Genomic DNA, 26,653 nt, shown 5'->3' on the forward strand with positions numbered 1-26,653 from the left:
AAATTAATTTTTCACATTTTTCCATGAAAAGTGCCAATACCCCCCCCTTTGGGTTCTAGGTGAAAATCTCACTCGACACAAATCAAACAAAAATGTTTCCATGGTGTGTATTGTTGTTCAGTTTTATCAAATAAACAAATAAAACCCAGAATTAATCCTGAAAGACAAGAAATGAGCATAAAAGATGCTTCAGCCCAGGTGTTAATGTTACTAAAAGAGCCCAAATTTCTAAAAATATTGCGAAAAACAACAATCTTCTGTTTTAGAGTGAATGTTTGAGGTGTTCAGAAGGCATTTATTTCATTTTTAGAAAATTTAATTTTTCACATTTTTCCATGAAAAGTGCCAATACCCCCCCCTTTGGGTTCTAGGTGAAAATCTCACTTGACCCAAATCAAACAAAAATGTACCAATGTGTGTATTGTTGTTCATTTTCATCAAATAAACAAAATAAAACCCAGAATGTATCCGAAAGACAATAAATGATCATAAAAGATGCTTCAGCCGAGGTGTTAATGTTACTAAAAGAGCCCAAATTTCTAAAAATATTGCGAAAAACAACAATCTTCTGTTTTAGAGTGAATGTTTGAGGTGTATAGAAGGCATTTATTTCATTTTTAGAAATTTAATTTTTCACATTTTTCCATGAAAAGTGCCAATACCCCCCCTTTGGGTTCTAGGTGAAAATATCACTTGACATAAATCAAACAAAAATGTTTCCATGGTGTGTATTGTTGTTCATTTTCATCAAATAAACAAAATAAAACCCAGAATGAATCCTGAAAGACAATAAATGATCATAAAAGATGCTTCAGCCCAGGTGTTAATGTTACTAAAAGAGCCCACATTTCTTAAATAATTGCGAAAAAACAATCTTCTGTATTAGAGTGAATGTTTGAGGTGTTTAGAAGGCGTTTATTTTATTTTTAGAAAATTCAATTTTTAACATTTTTCCATGAAAAATGCCAATACCCCCCCCCTTGGGATCTAGGTGAAAATCTCACTTGACACAAATCAAACAAAAATGTTTCCATGGTGTGTATTGTTGTTCATTTTCATGAAATAAACAAAATAAAACCCAGAATTAATCCTGAAAGACATGAAATGAGCATAAAAGTTGCTTCAGCGAAAGTGTTAATGTTACTAAAGGAGCCCAAAACTTCTCAAAATATTGCGAAAAACAACCATCTTCTGTTTTAGAGTGAATGTTTGAGGTGTTTAGAAGGCATTTATTTCATTTTTAGAAAATTTAATTTTTCACATTTTTCCATGAAAAGTGCCAATACCCCCCCCTTTGGGTTCTAGGTGAAAATCTCACTCGACACAAATCAAACAAAAATGTTTCCATGGTGTGTATTGTTGTTCATTTTCATCAAATAAACAAAATAAAACCCAGAATTAATCCTGAAAGACAAGAAATGAGCATAAAAGATGCTTCAGCCCAGGTGTTAATGTTACTAAAAGAGCCCAAATTTCTAAAAATATTGCGCAAAACAACAATCTTCTGTTTTAGAGTGAATGTTTGAGGTGTTTAGAAGGCATTTATTTCATTTTTAGAAAATTTAATTTTTCACATTTTTCCATGAAAAGTGCCAATACCCCCCCTTTGGGTTCTAGGTGAAAATCTCACTCGACACAAATCAAACAAAAATGTTTCCATGGTGTGTATTGTTGTTCATTTTTATCAAATAAACAATGTAAAACCCAGAATTAATCCTGAAAGACAAGAAATGAGCATAAAAGTTACTTCAGCGCAAGTTATAAAGTTACTAAAAGAGCCCAAATTTCTAAAAATATTTCGAAAAACAACAATCTTCTGTTTTACAGTGAATGTTTGAGGTGTTTAGAAGGCATTTATTCATTTTTAGAAAATTTAATTTTTCACATTTTTCCATGAAAAGTGCCAATACCCCCCCCCCTTTGGGTTCTAGGTGAAAATCTCACTCGACACAAATCAAACAAAAATGTTTCCATGGTGTGTATTGTTGTTCATTTTCATCAAATAACAACAAAATAAAAACCAGAATTAATCCTGAAAGACAAGAAATGAGCATAACAGATGCTTCAGCCCAGGTGTTAATGTTACTAAAAGAGCCCAAATTTCTAAAAATATTGCGAAAAAACAACAATCTTCTGTTTTAGAGTGAATGTTTGAGGTGTTTAGAAGGGATTTATTTCATTTTTAGAAAATTTAATTTTTCACATTTTTCCATGAAAAGTGCCAATACCCCCCCCCTTTGGGTTCTAGGTGAAAATCTCACTCGACACAAATCAAACAAAAATGTATCCAAGGTGTGTATATTTGTTCATTTTCATCAAATAAACAAAATAAAACCCAGAATGAATCCTGAAAGACAATAAATGATCATAAAAGATGCTTCAGCCCAGGTGTTAATGTTACTAAAAGAGCCCAAATTTCTAAAAATATTGCGAAAAACAACAATCTTCTGTTTTAGAGTGAATGTTTAAGGTGTTTAGAAGGGATTTATTTCATTTTTAGAAAAATTTAATTTTTCACATTTTTCCATGAAAAGTGCCAATACCCCCCCCTTTGGGTTCTAGGTGAAAATCTCACTCGACACAACATCAAACAAAAATGGATCCAAGGTGTGTATTGTTGTTCATTTTCATCAAATAAACAAAATAAAACCCAGAATGAATCCTGGAAGACAATAAATCATCATAAAAGATGCTTCAGCCCAGGTGTTAATGTTACTAAAAGAGCCCAAATTTCTAAAAATATTGCGAAAAACAAGAATCTTCTGTTTTAGAGTGAATGTTTGAGGTGTTTAGAAGGCATTTATTTCATTTTTAGAAAATTTAATTTTTCACATTTTTCCATGAAAAGTGCCAATACCCCCCCCCCCCTTTGGGTTCTAGGTGAAAATCTCACTCGACACAAATCAAACAAAAATGTATCCAAGGTGTGTATATTTGTTCATTTTCATCAAATAAACAAAATAAAACCCAGAATGAATCCTGAAAGACAATAAATGATCATAAAAGATGCTTCAGCCCAGGTGTTAATGTTACTAAAGAGCCCAAATTTCTAAAAATATTGCGAAAAACAACAATCTTCTGTTTTAGAGTGAATGTTTAAGGTGTTTAGAAGGGATTTATTCATTTTTAGAAAATTTAATTTTTCACATTTTTCCATGAAAAGTGCCAATACCCCCCCCTTTGGGTTCTAGGTGAAAATCTCACTCGACACAAATCAAACAAAAATGGATCCAAGGTGTGTATTGTTGTTCATTTTCATCAAATAAACAAAATAAAACCCAGAATGAATCCTGGAAGACAATAAATCATCATAAAAGATGCTTCAGCCCAGGTGTTAATGTTACTAAAAGAGCCCAAATTTCTAAAAATATTGCGAAAAACAAGAATCTTCTGTTTTAGAGTGAATGTTTGAGGTGTTTTAGAAGGCATTTATTTCATTTTTAGAAAATTTAATTTTTCACATTTTTCCATGAAAAGTGCCAATACCCCCACCTTTGGGTTCTAGGTGAAAATCTCACTTGACACAAATCAAACAAAAATGTACCAAGGTGTGTATTGTTGTTCATTTTCATCAAATAAACAAAATAAAACCCAGAATGTATCCTGAAAGACAATAAATGATCATAAAAGATGCTTCAGCCGAGGTGTTAATGTTACTAAAAGAGCCCAAATTTCTAAAAATATTGCGAAAAACAAAAATCTTCTGTTTTAGAGTGAATGTTTGCGGTGTTTATAAGGCATTTATTTCATTTTTAGAAAATTTAATTTTTCACATTTTTCCATGAAAAGTGCCAATACCCCCCCTTTGGGTTCTAGGTGAAAATATACTTGACATAAATCAAACAAAAATGTTTCCATGGTGTGTATTGTTGTTCATTTTCATCAAATAAACAAAATAAAACCCCAGAATGAATCCTGAAAGACAATAAATAATCATAATAGACTGCTTCAGCCCAGGTGTTAATGTTACTAAAAGAGCCCACATTTCTAAAATAATTGCGAAAAACAACAATCTTCTGTATTAGAGTGAATGTTTGAGGTGTTTAGTTGGAGTTTATTTTATTTTAGAAAATTCAATTTTTAACATTTTTCCATGAAAAATGCCAATACCCCCCCCTTTGGGATCTAGGTGAAAATCTCACTTGACACAAATCAAACAAAAATGTTTCCATGGTGTGTATTGTTGTTCATTTTCATGAAATAAACAAAATAAAACCCAGAATTAATCCTGAAAGACAAGAAATGAGCATAAAAGTTGCTTCAGCGAAAGTGTTAATGTTGTATTAAAAGAGCCCAAAATTTCTAAAAATATTGCGAAAAACAACCATCTTCTGTTTTAGAGTGAATGTTTGAGGTGTTTAGAAGGCATTTATTTCATTTTTAGAAAATTTAATTTTTCACATTTTTCCATGAAAAGTGCCAATACCCCCCCCCCCCTTGGGTTCTAGGTGAAAATCTCACTCGACACAAATCAATCAAAAATGTATCTAAGGTTTTTATTGTTGTTCATCTTCATCAAATAAACAAAATAAAACCCAGAATGAATCCTGAAAGACAATAAATGATCATAAAAGATGCTTCAGCCCAGGTGTTAATGTAACTAAAAGAGCCCACATTTCTAAAATAATTGCGAAAAACAACAATCCTCTGTATTAGAGTGAATGTTTGAGATGTTTAGAAGGCGTTCATTTTATTTTTAGAAAATTTAATTTTTAACATTTTTCCATGAAAAATGCCCAATACCCCCCCCCCTTTGAGATCTAGGTGAAAATCTCACTCGACACAAATCAAACAAAAATGTTTCCTTGGTGTGTATTGTTGTTCATATTCATCAAATAAACAAAATAAAACCAAGAATTAAACCTGAAAGACAAGAAATTAGCATAAAAGATGCTTTAGTGCAAGTGTTAATGTTACTAAAAGAGCCCAAATATCTAAAAATATTGCGAAAAACAAAAATCTTCTGTTTTAGAGTGAATGTTTGAGGTGTTTAGAAGGAATTTATTTCATTTTTAAAAAATTTAGTTTTTCACATTTTTCCCATGCAAAGTGCATATACCCCCCCTTTGGGTTCTAGGTGAAAATCTCACTCGACAAAAATCAATCAAAAATGTTTCCATGGTGTGTATTGTTGTTCATTTCATCAAATAAACAAAATAAAACCCAGAATGAATCCTGAAAGACAATAAATGATCATAAAAGATGCTTCAGCCCAGGTGTTAATGTTACTAAAAGAGCCAATATTTCTAAACATATTGCGAAAAAACGACAATCTTCTGTTTTAGAGTGAATGTTTTTGGTGTTTAAAAGGCATTTATTTCATTTTTAGAAAATTTTTTTTTTCACATTTTTCCATGAAAAGTGCCAATACCCCCCCTTTGGGTTATAGGTGAAATCTCACTCGACACAAATCAAACAAAAATGTACCAAGGTGTGTATTGTTGTTCATTTTCATCAAATAAACCAAATAAAACCCAGAATGTATCCTGAAAGACAATAAATGATCATAAAAGATGCTTCAGCCGAGGTGTTAATGTTACTAAAAATACCCAAATTTCTAAAAATATTGCGAAAAACAACAATTTTCTGTTTTAGAGTGAATGTTTGAGGTGTTTATAAGGCATTTATTTCATTTTTAGAAAATTTAATTTTTCACATTTTTCCATGAAAAGTGCCAATACCCCCCCCTTTGGTTCAAGGTGAAAATCTCACTTGACATAAATCAAACAAAAATGTTTCCATGGTGTGTATTGTTGTTCATTTTCATCAAATAAACAAAATAAAACCCAGAATTAATCCTGAAAGACAAGAAATGAGCATAACAGTTGCTTCAGCGCATGTTTTAATGTTACTAAAAGAGCCCAAATTTCTAAAAATATTGCGAAAAACAACAATCTTCTGTTTTAGAGTGAATGTTTGAGGTGTTTAGAAGGCATTTATTTCATTTTTAGAAAATTTAATTTTTCACATTTTTCCATGAAAAGTGCCAATACCCTTTGGGTTCTAGGTGAAAATCTCACTCGACACAAATCAAACAAAAATGTATCCAAGGTGTGTATTGTTGTTCATTTTCATCAAATAAACAAAATAAAACCCAGAATGAATCCTGAAAGACAATAAATGATCATAAAAGATGCTTCAGCCCAGGTGTTAATGTTACTAAAAGAGCCCACATTCTAAAAAATAATTGCGAAAAACAACAATCTTCTGTATTAGAGTGAATGTTTGAGGTGTTAGAAGGCGTTTATTTTATTTTTAGAAAATTTAATTTTTAACATTTTTCCATGAAAAATTCCAAAACCCCCCCCTTTGGGATCTAGGTGAAAATCTCACTCGACACAAATCAAACAAAAATGTTTCCTTGGTGTGTATTGTTGTTCATATTCATCAAATAAACAAAATAAAACCCAGAATTAAACCTGAAAGACAAGAAATTAGCATAAAAGATGCTTTAGTGCAAGTTATAAAGTTACTAAAAGAGCCCAAATTTCTAAAAATATTTCGAAAAACAACAATCTTCCGGTGTAGAGTGAATGTTTGAGGTGTTTAGAAGGCATTTATTTCATTTTTAGAAAATTTAATTTTTCACATTTTTCCATGAAAAGTGCCAAATACCCCCCCCTTTGGGTTCTAGGTGAAAATCTCACTCGACACAAATCAAACAAAAATGTACCAAGGTGTGTATTGTTGTTCATTTTCATCAAATAAACAAAATAAAACCCATAATGTATCCTGAAAGACAAGAAATGAGCATAAAAGTTGCTTCAGCGCATGTGTTAATGTTACAAAAAGAGCCCAAATTTCTAAAAATATTGCGAAAAACAACAATCTTCTGTTTTAGAGTGAATGTTTGAGGTGTTTAGAAGGCATTTATTTCATTTTTAGAAAATTTAATTTTTCACATTTTTCCATGAAAAGTGCCAATACCCCCCCCCTTTGGGTTCTAGGTGAAAATCTCACTCGACAAAATCAAACAAAAATGTATCCAAGGTGTGTATTGTTGTTCATTTTTATCAAATAAACAATGTAATAACCCAGAATGAATCCTGAAAGACAATAAATGATCATAAAAGATGCTTCAGCCGAGGTGTTAATGTTACTAAAAGAGCCAATATTTCTAAACATATTGCGAAAAACGACAATCTTCTGTTTTAGAGTGAATGTTTGCGGTGTTTATAAGGCATTTATTTCATTTTTAGAAAATTTAATTTTTCACATTTTTCCATGAAAAGTGCCAATACCCCCCCCTTTGGGTTCTAGGTGAAAATATCACTTGACATAAATCAAACAAAAATGTTTCCATGGTGTGTATTGTTGTTCATTTTCATCAAATAAACAAAATAAAACCCAAAATGAATCCTGAAAGACAATAAATAATCATAAAAGATGCTTCAGCCCAGGTGTTAATGTTACTAAAAGAGCCCACATTTCTAAAATAATTGCGAAAAACAACAATCTTCTGTATTAGAGTGAATGTTTGAGGTGTTTAGTTGGAGTTTATTTATTTTTTAGAAAATTCAATTTTTAACATTTTTCCATGAAAAATGCCAATACCCCCCCCCTTTGGGATCTAGGTGAAAATCTCACTTAACACAAATCAAACAAAAATGTTTCCATGGTGTGTATTGTTGTTCATTTTCATGAAATAAACAAAATAAAACCCAGAATTAATCCTGAAAGACAAGAAATGAGCATAAAAGTTGCTTCAGCGAAAGTGTTAATGTTGTATTAAAAGAGCCCAAAATTTCTAAAAATATTGCGAAAAAACAACCATCTTCTGTTTTAGAGTGAATGTTTGAGGTGTTTAGAAGGCATTTATTTCATTTTTAGAAAATTTAATTTTTCACATTTTTCCATGAAAAGTGCCAATACCCCCCCCCCTTTGGGTTCTAGGTGAAAATCTCCCTCGACACAAATCAATCAAAAATGTATCTAAGGTTTTTATTGTTGTTCATCTTCATCAAATAAACAAAATAAAACCCAGAATGAATCCTGAAAGACAATAAATGATCATAAAAGATGCTTCAGCCCAGGTGTTAATGTTACTAAAAGAGCCCACATTTCTAAAATAATTGCGAAAAACAACAATCCTCTGCATTAGAGTGAATGTTTGAGATGTTTAGAAGGCGTTCATTTTATTTTTAGAAAATTTAATTTTTAACATTTTTCCATGAAAAATGCCAATACCCCCCCCCCCTTTGAGATCTAGGTGAAAATCTCAATCGACACAAATCAAACAAAAATGTTTCCTTGGTGTGTATTGTTGTTCATATTCATCAAATAAACAAAATAAAACCAAGAATTAAACCTGAAAGACAAGAAATTAGCATAAAAGATGCTTTAGTGCAAGTGTTAATGTTACTAAAAGAGCCCAAATATCTAAAAATATTGCGAAAAACAAAAATCTTCTGTTTTAGAGTGAATGTTTGAGGTGTTTAGAAGGAATTTATTTCATTTTTAAAAAATTTAGTTTTTCACATTTTTCCATGAAAAGTGCATATCCCCCCCCTTTGGGTTCTAGGTGAAAATCTCACTCGACAAAAATCAATCAAAAATGTTTCCATGTGTGTATTGTTGTTCATTTTCATCAAATAAACAAAATAAAACCCAGAATGAATCCTGAAAGACAATAAATGATCATAAAAGATGCTTCAGCCCAGGTGTTAATGTTACTAAAAGAGCCAATATTTCTAACATATTGCGAAAAACGACAATCTTCTGTTTTAGAGTGAATGTTTTTGGTGTTTAAAAGGCATTTATTTCATTTTTAGAAAAATCTATTTTCACATTTTTCCATGAAAAGTGCCAATACCCCCCCTTTGGGTTATAGGTGAAAATCTCACTCGACACAAATCAAACAAAAATGTACCAAGGTGTGTATTGTTGTTCATTTTCATCAAATAAACAAAATAAAACCCAGAATGTATCCTGAAGACAATAAATGATCATAAAAGATGCTTCAGCCGAGGTGTTAATGTTACTAAAAATACCCAAATTTCTAAAAATATTGCGAAAAACAACAATTTTCTGTTTTAGAGTGAATGTTTGAGGTGTTTATAAGGCATTTATTTCATTTTTAGAAAATTTAATTTTTCACATTTTTCCATGAAAAGTGCCAATACCCCCCCCTTTGGGTTCAAGGTGAAAATCTCACTTGACATAAATCAAACAAAAATGTTTCCATGGTGTGTATTGTTGTTCATTTTCATCAAATAAACAAAATAAAACCCAGAATTAATCCTGAAAGACAAGAAATGAGCATAACAGTTGCTTCAGCGCATGTTTTAATGTTACTAAAAGAGCCCAAATTTCTAAAAATATTGCGAAAAACAACAATCTTCTGTTTTAGAGTGAATGTTTGAGGTGTTTAGAAGGCATTTATTTCATTTTTAGAAAATTTAATTTTTCACATTTTTCCATGAAAAGTGCCAATACCCTTTGGGTTCTAGGTGAAAATCTCACTCGACACAAATCAAACAAAAATGTATCCAAGGTGTGTATTGTTGTTCATTTTCATCAAATAAACAAAATAAAACCCAGAATGAATCCTGAAAGACAATAAATGATCATAAAAGATGCTTCAGCCCAGGTGTTAATGTTACTAAAAGAGCCCACATTTCTAAAATAATTGCGAAAAACAACAATCTTCTGTATTAGAGTGAATGTTTGAGGTGTTTAGAAGGCGTTTATTTTATTTTTAGAAAATTTAATTTTTAACATTTTTCCATGAAAAATTCCAAAACCCCCCCCTTTGGGATCTAGGTGAAAATCTCACTCGACACAAATCAAACAAAAATGTTTCCTTGGTGTGTATTGTTGTTCATATTCATCAAATAAACAAAATAAAACCCAGAATTAAACCTGAAAGACAAGAAATTAGCATAAAAGATGCTTTAGTGCAAGTTATAAAGTTACTAAAAGAGCCCAAATTTCTAAAAATATTTCGAAAAACAACAATCTTCCGGTGTAGAGTGAATGTTTGAGGTGTTTAGAAGGCATTTATTTCATTTTTAGAAAATTTAATTTTTCACATTTTTCCATGAAAAGTGCCAATACCCCCCCCTTTGGGTTCTAGGTGAAAATCTCACTCGACACAAATCAAACAAAAATGTACCAAGGTGTGTATTGTTGTTCATTTTCATCAAATAAACAAAATAAAACCCATAATGTATCCTGAAAGACAAGAAATGAGCATAAAAGTTGCTTCAGCGCATGTGTTAATGTTACAAAAAGAGCCCAAATTTCTAAAAATATTGCGAAAAACAACAATCTTCTGTTTTAGAGTGAATGTTTGAGGTGTTTAGAAGGCATTTATTTCATTTTTAGAAAATTTAATTTTTCACATTTTTCCATGAAAAGTGCCAATACCCCCCCCTTTGGGTTCTAGGTGAAAATCTCACTCGACAAAATCAAACAAAAATGTATCCAAGGTGTGTATTGTTGTTCATTTTTATCAAATAAACAATGTAATACCCAGAATGAATCCTGAAAGACAATAAATGATCATAAAAGATGCTTCAGCCGAGGTGTTAATGTTACTAAAAGAGCCAATATTTCTAAACATATTGCGAAAAAACGACAATCTTCTGTTTTAGAGTGAATGTTTGCGGTGTTTATAAGGCATTTATTTCATTTTTAGAAAATTTAATTTTTCACATTTTTCCATGAAAAGTGCCAATACCCCCCCCTTTGGGTTCTAGGTGAAAATATCACTTGACATAAATCAAACAAAAATGTTTCCATGGTGTGTATTGTTGTTCATTTTCATCAAATAAACAAAATAAAACCCAAAATGAATCCTGAAAGACAATAAATAATCATAAAAGATGCTTCAGCCCAGGTGTTAATGTTACTAAAAGAGCCCACATTTCTAAAATAATTGCGAAAAACAACAATCTTCTGTATTAGAGTGAATGTTTGAGGTGTTTAGTTGGAGTTTATTTTATTTTTAGAAAATTCAATTTTTAACATTTTTCCATGAAAAATGCCAATACCCCCCCCTTTGGGATCTAGGTGAAAATCTCACTTAACACAAATCAAACAAAAATGTTTCCATGGTGTGTATTGTTGTTCATTTTCATGAAATAAACAAAATAAAACCCAGAATTAATCCTGAAAGACAAGAAATGAGCATAAAAGTTGCTTCAGCGAAAGTGTTAATGTTGTATTAAAAGAGCCCAAAATTTCTAAAAATATTGCGAAAAACAACCATCTTCTGTTTTAGAGTGAATGTTTGAGGTGTTTAGAAGGCATTTATTTCATTTTTAGAAAATTTAATTTTTCACATTTTTCCATGAAAAGTGCCAATACCCTTTGGGTTCTAGGTGAAAATCTCACTCGACACAAATCAAACAAAAATGTATCCAAGGTGTGTATTGTTGTTCATTTTCATCAAATAAACAAAATAAAACCCAGAATGAATCCTGAAAGACAATAAATGATCATAAAAGATGCTTCAGCCCAGGTGTTAATGTTACTAAAAGAGCCCACATTTCTAAAATAATTGCGAAAAACAACAATCTTCTGTATTAGAGTGAATGTTTGAGGTGTTTAGAAGGCGTTTATTTTATTTTTAGAAAATTTAATTTTTAACATTTTTCCATGAAAAATTCCAATACCCCCCCCTTTGGGATCTAGGTGAAAATCTCACTCGACACAAATCAAACAAAAATGTTTCCTTGGTGTGTATTGTTGTTCATATTCATCAAATAAACAAAATAAAACCCAGAATTAAACCTGAAAGACAAGAAATTAGCATAAAAGATGCTTTAGTGCAAGTTATAAAGTTACTAAAAGAGCCCAAATTTCTAAAAATATTTCGAAAAACAACAATCTTCCGGTGTAGAGTGAATGTTTGAGGTGTTTAGAAGGCATTTATTTCATTTTTAGAAAATTTAATTTTTCACATTTTTCCATGAAAAGTGCCAACACCCCCCCCTTTGGGTTCTAGGTGAAAATATCACTTGACATAAATCAAACAAAAATGTTTCCTTGGTGTGTATTGTTGTTCATATTCATCAAATAAACAAAATAAAACCCAGAATTAAACCTGAAAGACAAGAAATTAGCATAAAAGATGCTTAAGTGCAAGTGTTAATGTTACTAAAAGAGCCCAAATATCTAAAAATATTGCGAAAAACAAAAATCTTCTGTTTTAGAGTGAATGTTTGAGGTGTTTAGAAGGCATTTATTTCATTTTTAGAAAATTTAATTTTTCACATTTTTCCATGAAAAGTGCCAATACTCCCCCGTTTGGGTTCTAGGTGAAAATCTCACTCGACACAAATCAAACAAAAATGTACCAAGGTGTGTATTGTTGTTCATTTTCATCAAATAAACAAAATAAAACCCAGAATGTATCCTGAAAGACAATAAATGATCATAAAAGATGCTTCAGCCGAGGTGTTAATGTTACTAAAAGAGCCCAAATTTCTAAAAATATTGCGAAAAACAAAAATCTTCTGTTTTAGAGTGAATGTTTGCGGTGTTTATAAGGCATTTATTTCATTTTTAGAAAATTTAATTTTTCACATTTTTCCATGAAAAGTGCCAATACCCCCCCCTTTGGGTTCTAGGTGAAAATATCACTTGACATAAATCAAACAAAAATGTTTCCATGGTGTGTATTGTTGTTCATTTTCATCAAATAAACAAAATAAAACCCAGAATGAATCCTGAAAGACAATAAATAATCATAAAAGATGCTTCAGCCCAGGTGTTAATGTTACTAAAAGAGCCCACATTTCTAAAATAATTGCGAAAAACAACAATCTTCTGTATTAGAGTGAATGTTTGAGGTGTTTAGTTGGAGTTTATTTTATTTTTAGAAAATTCAATTTTTAACATTTTTCCATGAAAAATGCCAATACCCCCCCCTTTGGGATCTAGGTGAAAATCTCACTTGACACAAATCAAACAAAAATGTTTCCATGGTGTGTATTGTTGTTCATTTTCATGAAATAAACAAAATAAAACCCAGAATTAATCCTGAAAGACAAGAAATGAGCATAAAAGTTGCTTCAGCGAAAGTGTTAATGTTGTATTAAAAGAGCCCAAAAATTCTAAAAATATTGCGAAAAACAACCATCTTCTGTTTTAGAGTGAATGTTTGAGGTGTTTAGAAGGCATTTATTTCATTTTTAGAAAATTTAATTTTTCACATTTTTCCATGAAAAGTGCCAATACCCCCCCCCTTGGGTTCTAGGTGAAAATCTCACTCGACACAAATCAATCAAAAATGTATCCAAGGTTTTTATTGTTGTTCATCTTCATCAAATAAACAAAATAAAACCCAGAATGAATCCTGAAAGACAATAAATGATCATAAAAGATGCTTCAGCCCAGGTGTTAATGTTACTAAAAGAGCCAACATTTCTAAAATAATTGCGAAAAACAACAATCCTCTGTATTAGAGTGAATGTTTGAGATGTTTAGAAGGCGTTTATTTTATTTTTAGAAAATTTAATTTTTAACATTTTTCCATGAAAAATGCCAATACCCCCCCCTTTGAGATCTAGGTGAAAATCTCACTCGACACAAATCAAACAAAAATGTTTCCTTGGTGTGTATTGTTGTTCATATTCATCAAATAAACAAAATTAAACCAAGAATTAAACCTGAAAGACAAGAAATTAGCATAAAAGATGCTTTAGTGCAAGTGTTAATGTTACTAAAAGAGCCCAAATATCTAAAAATATTGCGAAAAACAAAAATCTTCTGTTTTAGAGTGAATGTTTGAGGTGTTTAGAAGGAATTTATTTCATTTTTAAAAAATTTAGTTTTTCACATTTTTCCATGAAAAGTGCATATACCCCCCCTTTGGGTTCTAGGTGAAAATCTCACTCGACAAAAATCAATCAAAAATGTTTCCATGGTGTGTATTGTTGTTCATTTTCATCAAATAAACAAAATAAAACCCAGAATGAATCCTGAAAGACAATAAATGATCATAAAAGATGCTTCAGCCCAGGTGTTAATGTTACTAAAAGAGCCAATATTTCTAAACATATTGCGAAAAACGACAATCTTCTGTTTTAGAGTGAATGTTTTAGGTGTTTAAAAGGCATTTATTTCATTTTTAGAAAATTTAATTTTTCACATTTTTCCATGAAAAGTGCCAATACCCCCCCTTTGGGTTATAGGTGAAAATCTCACTCGACACAAATCAAACAAAAATGTACCAAGGTGTGTATTGTTGTTCATTTTCATCAAATAAACAAAATAAAACCCAGAATGTATCCTGAAAGACAATAAATGATCATAAAAGATGCTTCAGCCGAGGTGTTAATGTTACTAAAAATACCCAAATTTCTAAAAATATTGCGAAAAACAACAATCTTCTGTTTTAGAGTGAATGTTTGAGGTGTTTATAAGGCATTTATTTCATTTTTAGAAAATTTAATTTTTCACATTTTTCCATGAAAAGTGCCAATACCCCCCCCTTTGGGTTCAAGGTGAAAATCTCACTTGACATAAATCAAACAAAAATGTTTCCATGGTGTGTATTGTTGTTCATTTTCATCAAATAAACAAAATAAAACCCAGAATTAATCCTGAAAGACAAGAAATGAGCATAACAGTTGCTTCAGCGCATGTTTTAATGTTACTAAAAGAGCCCAAATTTCTAAAAATATTGCGAAAAACAACAATCTTCTGTTTTAGAGTGAATGTTTGAGGTGTTTAGAAGGCATTTATTTCATTTTTAGAAAATTTAATTTTTCACATTTTTCCATGAAAAGTGCCAATACCCTTTGGGTTCTAGGTGAAAATCTCACTCGACACAAATCAAACAACAATGTTTCCATGGTGTGTATTGTTGTTCATTTTCATCAAATAAACAAAATAAAACCCAGAATGTATCCTGAAAGACAATAAATGAGCATAAAAATGCTTCAGCCCAGGTGTTAATGTTACTAAAAGAGCCCAAATTTCTAAAAATATTTCGAAAAACAACAATCTTCTGTTTTAGAGTGAATGTTTGAGGTGTTTAGAAGGCATTTATTTCATTTTTAGAAAATTTAATTTTTCACATTTTTCCATGAAAAGTGCCAATACCCCCCCCTTTGGGTTCTAGGTGAAAATCTCACTCGACACAAATCAAACAAAAATGTTTCCATGGTGTGTATTGTTGTTCATTTTCATCAAATAAAAAAAAACCCAGAATTAATCCTGAAAGACAAGAAATGAGCATAAAAGATGCTTCAGCCCACGTGTTAATGTTACTAAAAGAGCCCAAATTTCTAAAAATATTGCGAAAAACAACAATCTTCTGTTTTAGAGTGAATGTTTGAGGTGTTTAGAAGGCATTTATTTCATTTTTAGAAAATTTAATTTTTCACATTTTTCCATGAAAAGTGCCAATACCCCCCCCTTTGGGTTCTAGGTGAAAATCTCACTCGCACAAATCAAACAAAAATGTATCCAAGGTGTGTATTGTTGTTCATTTTCATCAAATAAACAAAATAAAACCCAGAATGAATCCTGAAAGACAATAAATGTTCATAAAAGATGCTTCAGCCCAGGTGTTAATGTTACTAAAAGAGCCGATATTTCTAAAAATATTTCGAAAAACAACAATCTTCTGTTTTAGAGTGAATGTTTGAGGTGTTTAGAAGGCATTTATTTCATTTTTAGAAAATTTAATTTTTCACATTTTTCCATGAAAAGTGCCAATACCCCCCCCTTTGGGTTCTAGGTGAAAATCTCACTCGACACAAATCAAACAAAAATGTACCAAGGTGTGTATTGTTGTTCATTTTCATCAAATAAACAAAATAAAACCCATAATGTATCCTGAAAGACAAGAAATGAGCATAAAAGTTGCTTCAGCGCATGTGTTAATGTTACAAAAAGAGCCCAAATTTCTAAAAATATTGCGAAAAACAACAATCTTCTGTTTTAGAGTGAATGTTTGAGGTGTTTAGAAGGCATTTATTTCATTTTTAGAAAATTTAATTTTTCACATTTTTCCATGAAAAGTGCCAATACCCCCCCCTTTGGGTTCTAGGTGAAAATCTCACTCGACAAAATCAAACAAAAATGTATCCAAGGTGTGTATTGTTGTTCATTTTTATCAAATAAACAATGTAATACCCAGAATGAATCCTGAAAGACAATAAATGATCATAAAAGATGCTTCAGCCCAGGTGTTAATGTTACTAAAAGAGCCAATATTTCTAAACATATTGCGAAAAACGACAATCTTCTGTTTTAGAGTGAATGTTTTTGGTGTTTAAAAGGCATTTATTTCATTTTTAGAAAATTTAATTTTTCACATTTTTCCATGAAAAGTGCCAATACCCCCCCTTTGGGTTATAGGTGAAAATCTCACTCGACACAAATCAAACAAAAATGTACCAAGGTGTGTATTGTTGTTCATTTTCATCAAATAAACAAAATAAAACCCAGAATGTATCCTGAAAGACAATAAATGATCATAAAAGATGCTTCAGCCCAGGTGTTAATGTTACTAAAAGAGCCCAAATTTCTAAAAATATTGCGAAAAACAAGAATCTTCTGTTTTAGAGTGAATGTTTGAGGTGTTTAGAAGGCATTTATTTCATTTTTAGAAAATTTAATTTTTCACATTTTTCCATGAAAAGTGCCAATACCCCCACCTTTGGGTTCTAGGTGAAAATCTCACTTGACACAAATCAAACAAAAATGTACCAAGGTGTGTATTGTTGTTCATTTTCATCAAATAAACAAAATAAAACCCAGAATGTATCCTGAAAGACAATAAATGATCATAAAAGATGCTTCAGCCGAGGTGTTAATGTTACTAAAAGAGCCCAAATTTCTAAAAATATTGCGAAAAACAAAAATCTTCTGTTTTAGAGTGAATGTTTGCGGTGTTTATAAGGCATTTATTTCATTTTTAGAAAATTTAATTTTTCACATTTTTCCATGAAAAGTGCCAATACCCCCCCCTTTGGGTTCTAGGTGAAAATATCACTTGACATAAATCAAACAAAAATGTTTCCATGGTGTGTATTGTTGTTCATTTTCATCAAATAAACAAAATAAAACCCAGAATGAATCCTGAAAGACAATAAATAATCATAAAAGATGCTTCAGCCCAGGTGTTAATGTTACTAAAAGAGCCCACATTTCTAAAATAATTGCGAAAAACAACAATCTTCTGTATTAGAGTGAATGTTTGAGGTGTTTAGTTGGAGTTTATTTTATTTTTAGAAAATTCAATTTTTAACATTTTTCCATGAAAAATGCCAATACCCCCCCCTTTGGGATCTAGGTGAAAATCTCACTTGACACAAATCAAACAAAAATGTTTCCATGGTGTGTATTGTTGTTCATTTTCATGAAATAAACAAAATAAAACCCAGAATTAATCCTGAAAGACAAGAAATGAGCATAAAAGTTGCTTCAGCGAAAGTGTTAATGTTGTATTAAAAGAGCCCAAAATTTCTAAAAATATTGCGAAAAACAACCATCTTCTGTTTTAGAGTGAATGTTTGAGGTGTTTAGAAGGCATTTATTTCATTTTTAGAAAATTTAATTTTTCACATTTTTCCATGAAAAGTGCCAATACCCCCCCCCTTGGGTTCTAGGTGAAAATCTCACTCGACACAAATCAATCAAAAATGTATCCAAGGTTTTTATTGTTGTTCATCTTCATCAAATAAACAAAATAAAACCCAGAATGAATCCTGAAAGACAATAAATGATCATAAAAGATGCTTCAGCCCAGGTGTTAATGTTACTAAAAGAGCCAACATTTCTAAAATAATTGCGAAAAACAACAATCCTCTGTATTAGAGTGAATGTTTGAGATGTTTAGAAGGCGTTTATTTTATTTTTAGAAAATTTAATTTTTAACATTTTTCCATGAAAAATGCCAATACCCCCCCCCTTTGAGATCTAGGTGAAAATCTCACTCGACACAAATCAAACAAAAATGTTTCCTTGGTGTGTATTGTTGTTCATATTCATCAAATAAACAAAATTAAACCAAGAATTAAACCTGAAAGACAAGAAATTAGCATAAAAGATGCTTTAGTGCAAGTGTTAATGTTACTAAAAGAGCCCAAATATCTAAAAATATTGCGAAAAACAAAAATCTTCTGTTTTAGAGTGAATGTTTGAGGTGTTTAGAAGGAATTTATTTCATTTTTAAAAAATTTAGTTTTTCACATTTTTCCATGAAAAGTGCATATACCCCCCCTTTGGGTTCTAGGTGAAAATCTCACTCGACAAAAATCAATCAAAAATGTTTCCATGGTGTGTATTGTTGTTCATTTTCATCAAATAAACAAAATAAAACCCAGAATGAATCCTGAAAGACAATAAATGATCATAAAAGATGCTTCAGCCCAGGTGTTAATGTTACTAAAAGAGCCAATATTTCTAAACATATTGCGAAAAACGACAATCTTCTGTTTTAGAGTGAATGTTTTAGGTGTTTAAAAGGCATTTATTTCATTTTTAGAAAATTTAATTTTTCACATTTTTCCATGAAAAGTGCCAATACCCCCCCTTTGGGTTATAGGTGAAAATCTCACTCGACACAAATCAAACAAAAATGTACCAAGGTGTGTATTGTTGTTCATTTTCATCAAATAAACAAAATAAAACCCAGAATGTATCCTGAAAGACAATAAATGATCATAAAAGATGCTTCAGCCGAGGTGTTAATGTTACTAAAAATACCCAAATTTCTAAAAATATTGCGAAAAACAACAATCTTCTGTTTTAGAGTGAATGTTTGAGGTGTTTATAAGGCATTTATTTCATTTTTAGAAAATTTAATTTTTCACATTTTTCCATGAAAAGTGCCAATACCCCCCCCTTTGGGTTCAAGGTGAAAATCTCACTTGACATAAATCAAACAAAAATGTTTCCATGGTGTGTATTGTTGTTCATTTTCATCAAATAAACAAAATAAAACCCAGAATTAATCCTGAAAGACAAGAAATGAGCATAACAGTTGCTTCAGCGCATGTTTTAATGTTACTAAAAGAGCCCAAATTTCTAAAAATATTGCGAAAAACAACAATCTTCTGTTTTAGAGTGAATGTTTGAGGTGTTTAGAAGGCATTTATTTCATTTTTAGAAAATTTAATTTTTCACATTTTTCCATGAAAAGTGCCAATACCCTTTGGGTTCTAGGTGAAAATCTCACTCGACACAAATCAAACAAAAATGTTTCCATGGTGTGTATTGTTGTTCATTTTCATCAAATAAACAAAATAAAACCCAGAATGTATCCTGAAAGACAATAAATGAGCATAAAAGATGCTTCAGCCCAGGTGTTAATGTTACTAAAAGAGCCCAAATTTCTAAAAATATTTCGAAAAACAACAATCTTCTGTTTTAGAGTGAATGTTTGAGGTGTTTAGAAGGCATTTATTTCATTTTTAGAAAATTTAATTTTTCACATTTTTCCATGAAAAGTGCCAATACCCCCCCCTTTGGGTTCTAGGTGAAAATCTCACTCGACACAAATCAAACAAAAATGTTTCCATGGTGTGTATTGTTGTTCATTTTCATCAAATAAAAAAAAAACCCAGAATTAATCCTGAAAGACAAGAAATGAGCATAAAAGATGCTTCAGCCCAGGTGTTAATGTTACTAAAAGAGCCCAAATTTCTAAAAATATTGCGAAAAACAACAATCTTCTGTTTTAGAGTGAATGTTTGAGGTGTTTAGAAGGCATTTATTTCATTTTTAGAAATTTAATTTTTCACATTTTTCCATGAAAAGTGCCAATACCCCCCCCTTTGGGTTCTAGGTGAAAATCTCACTCGCACAAATCAAACAAAAATGTATCCAAGGTGTGTATTGTTGTTCATTTTCATCAAATAAACAAAATAAAACCCAGAATGAATCCTGAAAGACAATAAATGTTCATAAAAGATGCTTCAGCCCAGGTGTTAATGTTACTAAAAGAGCCCAAATTTCTAAAAATATTTCGAAAAACAACAATCTTCTGTTTTAGAGTGAATGTTTGAGGTGTTTAGAAGGCATTTATTTCATTTTAGAAAATTTAATTTTTCACATTTTTCCATGAAAAGTGCCAATACCCCCCCCTTTGGGTTCTAGGTGAAAATCTCACTCGACACAAATCAAACAAAAATGTACCAAGGTGTGTATTGTTGTTCATTTTCATCAAATAAACAAAATAAAACCCATAATGTATCCTGAAAGACAAGAAATGAGCATAAAAGTTGCTTCAGCGCATGTGTTAATGTTACAAAAAGAGCCCAAATTTCTAAAAATATTGCGAAAAACAACAATCTTCTGTTTTAGAGTGAATGTTTGAGGTGTTTATAAGGCATTTATTTCATTTTTAGAAAATTTAATTTTTCACATTTTTCCATGAAAAGTGCCAATACCCCCCCCTTTGGGTTCAAGGTGAAAATCTCACTTGACATAAATCAAACAAAAATGTTTCCATGGTGTGTATTGTTGTTCATTTTCATCAAATAAACAAAATAAAACCCAGAATTAATCCTGAAAGACAAGAAATGAGCATAACAGTTGCTTCAGCGCATGTTTTAATGTTACTAAAAGAGCCCAAATTTCTAAAAATATTGCGAAAAACAACAATCTTCTGTTTTAGAGTGAATGTTTGAGGTGTTTAGAAGGCATTTATTTCATTTTTAGAAAATTTAATTTTTCACATTTTTCCATGAAAAGTGCCAATACCCTTTGGGTTCTAGGTGAAAATCTTACTCGACACAAATCAAACAAAAATGTATCCAAGGTGTGTATTGTTGTTCATTTTCATCAAATAAACAAAATAAAACCCAGAATGTATCCTGAAAGACAATAAATGATCATAAAAGATGCATCAGCCCAGGTGTTAATGTTGCTAAAAGAGCCCAAATTTCTTAAAATATGGCGAAAAACAACAATCTTCTGTATTAGAGTGAATGTTTGAGGTGTTTATAAGGCATTTATTTCATTTTTAGAAAATTTAATTTTTCACATTTTTCCATGAAAAGTGCCAATACCCCCCCCCTTTGGCTTCTAGGTGAAAATCTCCCTTGACACAATTCAAACAAAAATGTTTCCATGGTGTGTATTGTTGTTCATTTTTATCAAATAAACAATGTAAAACCCAGAATTAATCCTGAAAGACAAGAAATGAGCATAAAAGTTGCTTCAGCGCAAGTTATAAAGTTACTAAAAGAGCCCAAATTTCTAAAAATATTTCGAAAAACAACAATCTTCTGTTTTAGAGTGAATGTTTGAGGTGTTTAGAAGGCATTTATTTCATTTTTAGAAAATTTAATTTTTCACATTTTTCCATGAAAAGTGCCAATACCCCCCCCCCTTTGGGTTCTAGGTGAAAATCTCTCTCGACACAAATCAAACAAAAATGTTTCCATGGTGTGTATTGTTGTTCATTTTCATCAAATAAACAAAATAAAACCCAGAATGTATCCTGAAAGACAATAAATGAGCATAAAAGATGCTTCAGCCCAGGTGTTAATGTTACTAAAAGAGCCCAAATTTCTAAAAATATTTCGAAAAACAACAATCTTCTGTTTTAGAGTGAATGTTTGAGGTGTTTAGAAGGCATTTATTTCATTTTTAGAAAATTTAATTTTTCACATTTTTCCATGAAAAGTGCCAATACCCCCCCCTTTGGGTTCTAGGTGAAAATCTCACTCGACACAAATCAAACAAAAATGTTTCCATGGTGTGTATTGTTGTTCATTTTCATCAAATAAAAAAAAACCCAGAATTAATCCTGAAAGACAAGAAATGAGCATAAAAGATGCTTCAGCCCAGGTGTTAATGTTACTAAAAGAGCCCAAATTTCTAAAAATATTTCGAAAAACAACAATCTTCTGTTTTAGAGTGAATGTTTGAGGTGTTTAGAAGGCATTTATTTCATTTTTAGAAAATTTAATTTTTCACATTTTTTCATGAAAAGTGCCAATACCCCCCCCCTTTGGGTTCTAGGTGAAAATCTCACTCGCAAAAATCAAACAAAAATGTATCCAAGGTGTGTATTGTTGTTCATTTTCATCAAATAAACAAAATAAAACCCAGAATGAATCCTGAAAGACAATAAATGATCATAAAAGATGCTTCAGCCCAGGTGTTAATGTTACTAAAAGAGCCCAAATTTCTAAAAATATTTCGAAAAACAACAATCTTCTGTTTTAGAGTGAATGTTTGAGGTGTTTATAAGGCATTTATTTCATTTTTAGAAAATTTAATTTTTCACATTTTTCCATGAAAAGTGCCAATACCCCCCCCTTTGGGTTCTAGGTGAAAATCTCACTCGACACAAATCAAACAAAAATGTACCAAGGTGTGTATTGTTGTTCATTTTCATCAAATAAACAAAATAAAACCCATAATGTATCCTGAAAGACAAGAAATGAGCATAAAAGTTGCTTCAGCGCATGTGTTAATGTTACAAAAAGAGCCCAAATTTCTAAAAATATTGCGAAAAACAACAATCTTCTGTTTTAGAGTGAATGTTTGAGGTGTTTAGAAGGCATTTATTTCATTTTTAGAAAATTTAATTTTTCACATTTTTCCATGAAAAGTGCCAATACCCCCCCCTTTGGGTTCTAGGTGAAAATCTCACTCGAAAAAATCAAACAAAAATGTATCCAAGGTGCGTATTGTTGTTCATTTTTATCAAATAAACAATGTAAAACCCAGAATGTATCCTGAAAGACAAGAAATGAGCATAAAAGATGCATCAGCCCAGGTGTTTATGTTGCTAAAGGAGCCCAAATTTCTTAAAATATGGCGAAAAACAACAATCTTCTCTTTAGAGTGAATGTTTGAGGTGTTTATAAGGCATTTATTTCATTTTTAGAAAATTTAATTTTTCACATTTTTCCATGAAAAGTGCCAATACCCCCCCCTTTGGGTTCAAGGTGAAAATCTCACTTGACATAAATCAAACAAAAATGTTTCCATGGTGTGTATTGTTGTTCATTTTCATCAAATAAACAAAATAAAACCCAGAATTAATCCTGAAAGACAAGAAATGAGCATAAAAGATGCTTCAGCCCAGGTGTTAATGTTACTAAAAGAGCCCAAATTTCTAAAAATATTGCGAAAAACAACAATCTTCTGTTTTAGAGTGAATGTTTGAGGTGTTTATAAGGCATTTATTTCATTTTTAGAAAATTTAATTTTTCACATTTTTCCATGAAAAGTGCAAATAAGGCAAAAGTGCCCCCCCCCCTTTGGGTTCTAGGTGAAAATCTCACTCGACACAAATCAAACAAAAATGTACCAAGGTGTGTATTGTTGTTCATTTTCATCAAATAAACAAAATAAAACCCAGAATGTATCCTGAAAGACAATAAATGATCATAAAAGATGCTTCAGCCGAGGTGTTAATGTTACTAAAAGAGCCCAAATTTCTAAAAATATTGCGAAAAACAACAATCTTCTGTTTTAGAGTGAATGTTTGAGGTGTTTATAAGGCATTTATTTCATTTTTAGAAAATTTAATTTTTCACATTTTTCCATGAAAAGTGCCAATACCCCCCCCTTTGGGTTCTAGGTGAAAATTTCACTCGACACAAATCAAACAACAATGTTTCCATGGTGTGTATTGTTGTTCATTTTCATCAAATAAAAAAAATAAAACCCAGAATTAATCCTGAAAGACAAGAAATGATTATAAAAGATGCTTCAGCCCAGGTGTTAATGTTACTTAAAGAGCCCAAATTTCTAAAAATATTGCGAAAAACAACAATCTTCTGTTTTAGAGTGAATGTTTGAGGTGTTTAGAAGGCATTTATTTCATTTTTAGAAAATTTAATTTTTCACATTTTTCCATGAAAAGTGCCAATACCCCCCCCCTTTGGGTTCTAGGTGAAAATCTCACTCGACACAAATCAAACAAAAATGTATCCAAGGTGCGTATTGTTGTTCATTTTCATCAAATAAACAAAATAAAACCCAGAATGAATCCTGAAAGACAATAAGTGATGATAAAAGATGCTTCAGCCCAGGTGTTAATGTTACTAAAAGAGCCCAAATTTCTAAAATATTTCGAAAAACAACAATCTTCTGTTTTAGAGTGAATGTTTGAGGAGTTTAGAAGGCATTTATTTCATTTTTAGAAAATTTAATTTTTCACATTTTTCCATGAAAAGTGCCAATACCCCCCCCCCTTTGGGTTCTAGGTGAAAATCTCACTCGACACAAATCAAACAAAAATGTACCAAGGTGTGTATTGTTGTTCATTTTCATCAAATTAACAAAATAAAACCCAGAATGTATCCTAAAAGACAATAAATGATCATTAAAGATGCTTCAGCCGAGGTGTTAATGTTACTAAAAGAGCCCAAATTTCTAAAAATATTAGCGAAAAACAACAATCTTCTGTTTTAGAGTGAATGTTTGAGGTGTTTAGAAGGCATTTATTTCATTTTTAGAAAATTTAATTTTTCACATTTTTCCATGAAAGTGCCAATACCCCCCCCTTTGGGTTCTAGGTGAAAATCTCACTCGACACAAATCAAACAAAAATGTTTCCATGGTGTGTATTGTTGTTCATTTTCATCAAATAAACAAAATAAAACCCAGAATGTATCCTGAAAGACAATAAATGAGCATAAAAGATGCTTCAGCCCAGGTGTTAATGTTACTAAAAGAGCCCAAATTTCTAAAAATATTTCGAAAAATAAAAATCTTCTGTTTTAGAGTGAATGTTTGAGGTGTTTAGAAGGCATTTATTTCATTTTTAGAAAATTTAATTTTTCACATTTTTCCATGAAAAGTGCCAATACCCCCCCCTTTGGGTTCTAGGTGAAAATTTCACTCGACACAAATCAAACAAAAATGTTTCCATGGTGTGTATTGTTGTTCATTTTCATCAAATAAAAAAATAAAACCCAGAATTAATCCTGAAAGACAAGAAATGAGCATAAAAGATGCTTCAGCCCAGGTGTTAATGTTACTAAAAGAGCCCAAATTTCTAAAAATATTGCGAAAAACAACAATCTTCTGTTTTAGAGTGAATGTTTGAGGTGTTTAGAAGGCATTTATTTCATTTTTAGAAAATTTAATTTTTCACATTTTTCCATGAAAAGTGCCAATACCCCCCCCTTTGGGTTCTAGGTGAAAATCTCACTCGAAACAAATCAAACAAAAAGGTATCCAAGGTGCGTATTGTTGTTCATTTTCATCAAATAAACAAAATAAAACCCAGAATGAATCCTGAAAGACAATAAATGATGATAAAAGATGCTTCAGCCCAGGTGTTAATGTTACTAAAAGAGCCCAAATTTCAAAAAATATTTCGAAAAACAACAATCTTCTGTTTTAGAGTGAATGTTTGAGGTGTTTAGAAGGCATTTATTTCATTTTTAGAAAATTTAATTTTCACATTTTTTCATGAAAAGTGCCAATACCCCCCCCTTTGGGTTCTAGGTGAAAATCTCACTCGACACAAATCAAACAAAAATGTACCAAGGTGTGTATTGTTGTTCATTTTCATCAAATAAACAAAATAAAACCCATAATGTATCCTGAAAGACAAGAAATGAGCATAAAAGTTGCTTCAGCGCATGTGTTAATGTTACAAAAAGAGCCCAAATTTCTAAAAATATTGCGAAAAACAACAATCTTCTGTATTAGAGTGAATGTTTGAGGTGTTTAGTTGGAGTTTATTTTATTTTTAGAAAATTCAATTTTTAACATTTTTCCATGAAAAATGCCAATACCCCCCCCTTTGGGTTCTAGGTGAGAATCTCACTCGACACAAATCAAACAAAAATGTTTCCATGGTGTGTATTGTTGTTCATTTTCATCAAATAAAATAAATAAAACCCAGAATTAATCCTGAAAGACAAGAAATGAGCATAAAAGATGCTTCAGCCCAGGTGTTAATGTTACTAAAAGAGCCCAAATTTCTAAAAATATTGCGAAAAACAACAATCTTCTGTTTTAGAGTGAATGTTTGAGGTGTTTAGAAGGCATTTATTTCATTTTTAGAAAATTTAATTTTTCACATTTTTCCATGAAAAGTGCCATACCCCCCCCTTTGGGTTCTAGGTGAAAATCTCACTCGAAACAAATCAAACAAAAAGGTATCCAAGGTGCGTATTGTTGTTCATTTTCATCAAATAAACAAAATAAAACCCAGAATGAATCCTGAAAGACAATAAATGATGATAAAAGATGCTTCAGCCCAGGTGTTAATGTTACTAAAAGAGCCCAAATTTCAAAAAATATTTCGAAAAACAACAATCTTCTGTTTTAGAGTGAATGTTTGAGGTGTTTAGAAGGCATTTATTTCATTTTTAGAAAATTTAATTTTTCACATTTTTCCATGAAAAGTGCCAATACCCCCCCCTTTGGGTTCTAGGTGAAAATCTCACTCGACACAAATCAAACAAAAATGTATCCAAGGTGTGTATTGTTGTTCATTTTCATCAAATAAACAAAATAAAACCCAGAATGTATCCTGAAAGACAATAAATGATCATATAAGATGCATCAGCCCAGGTGTTAATGTTGCTAAAAGAGCCCAAATTTCTTAAAATATGGCGAAAAACAACAATCTTCTGTATTAGAGTGAATGTTTGAGGTGTTTATAAGGCATTTATTTCATTTTTAGAAAATTTAATTTTTCACATTTTTCCATGAAAAGTGCCAATACCCCCCCCCCTTTGGCTTCTAGGTGAAAATCTCCCTTGAC

The sequence above is a fragment of the Hetaerina americana genome, unplaced genomic scaffold (genome assembly GCF_022747635.1).
Source record: "Hetaerina americana unplaced genomic scaffold, ioHetAmer1.1.p SCAF_221, whole genome shotgun sequence".
NCBI classification, from domain to species: Eukaryota; Metazoa; Arthropoda; class Insecta; order Odonata; family Calopterygidae; genus Hetaerina; species Hetaerina americana.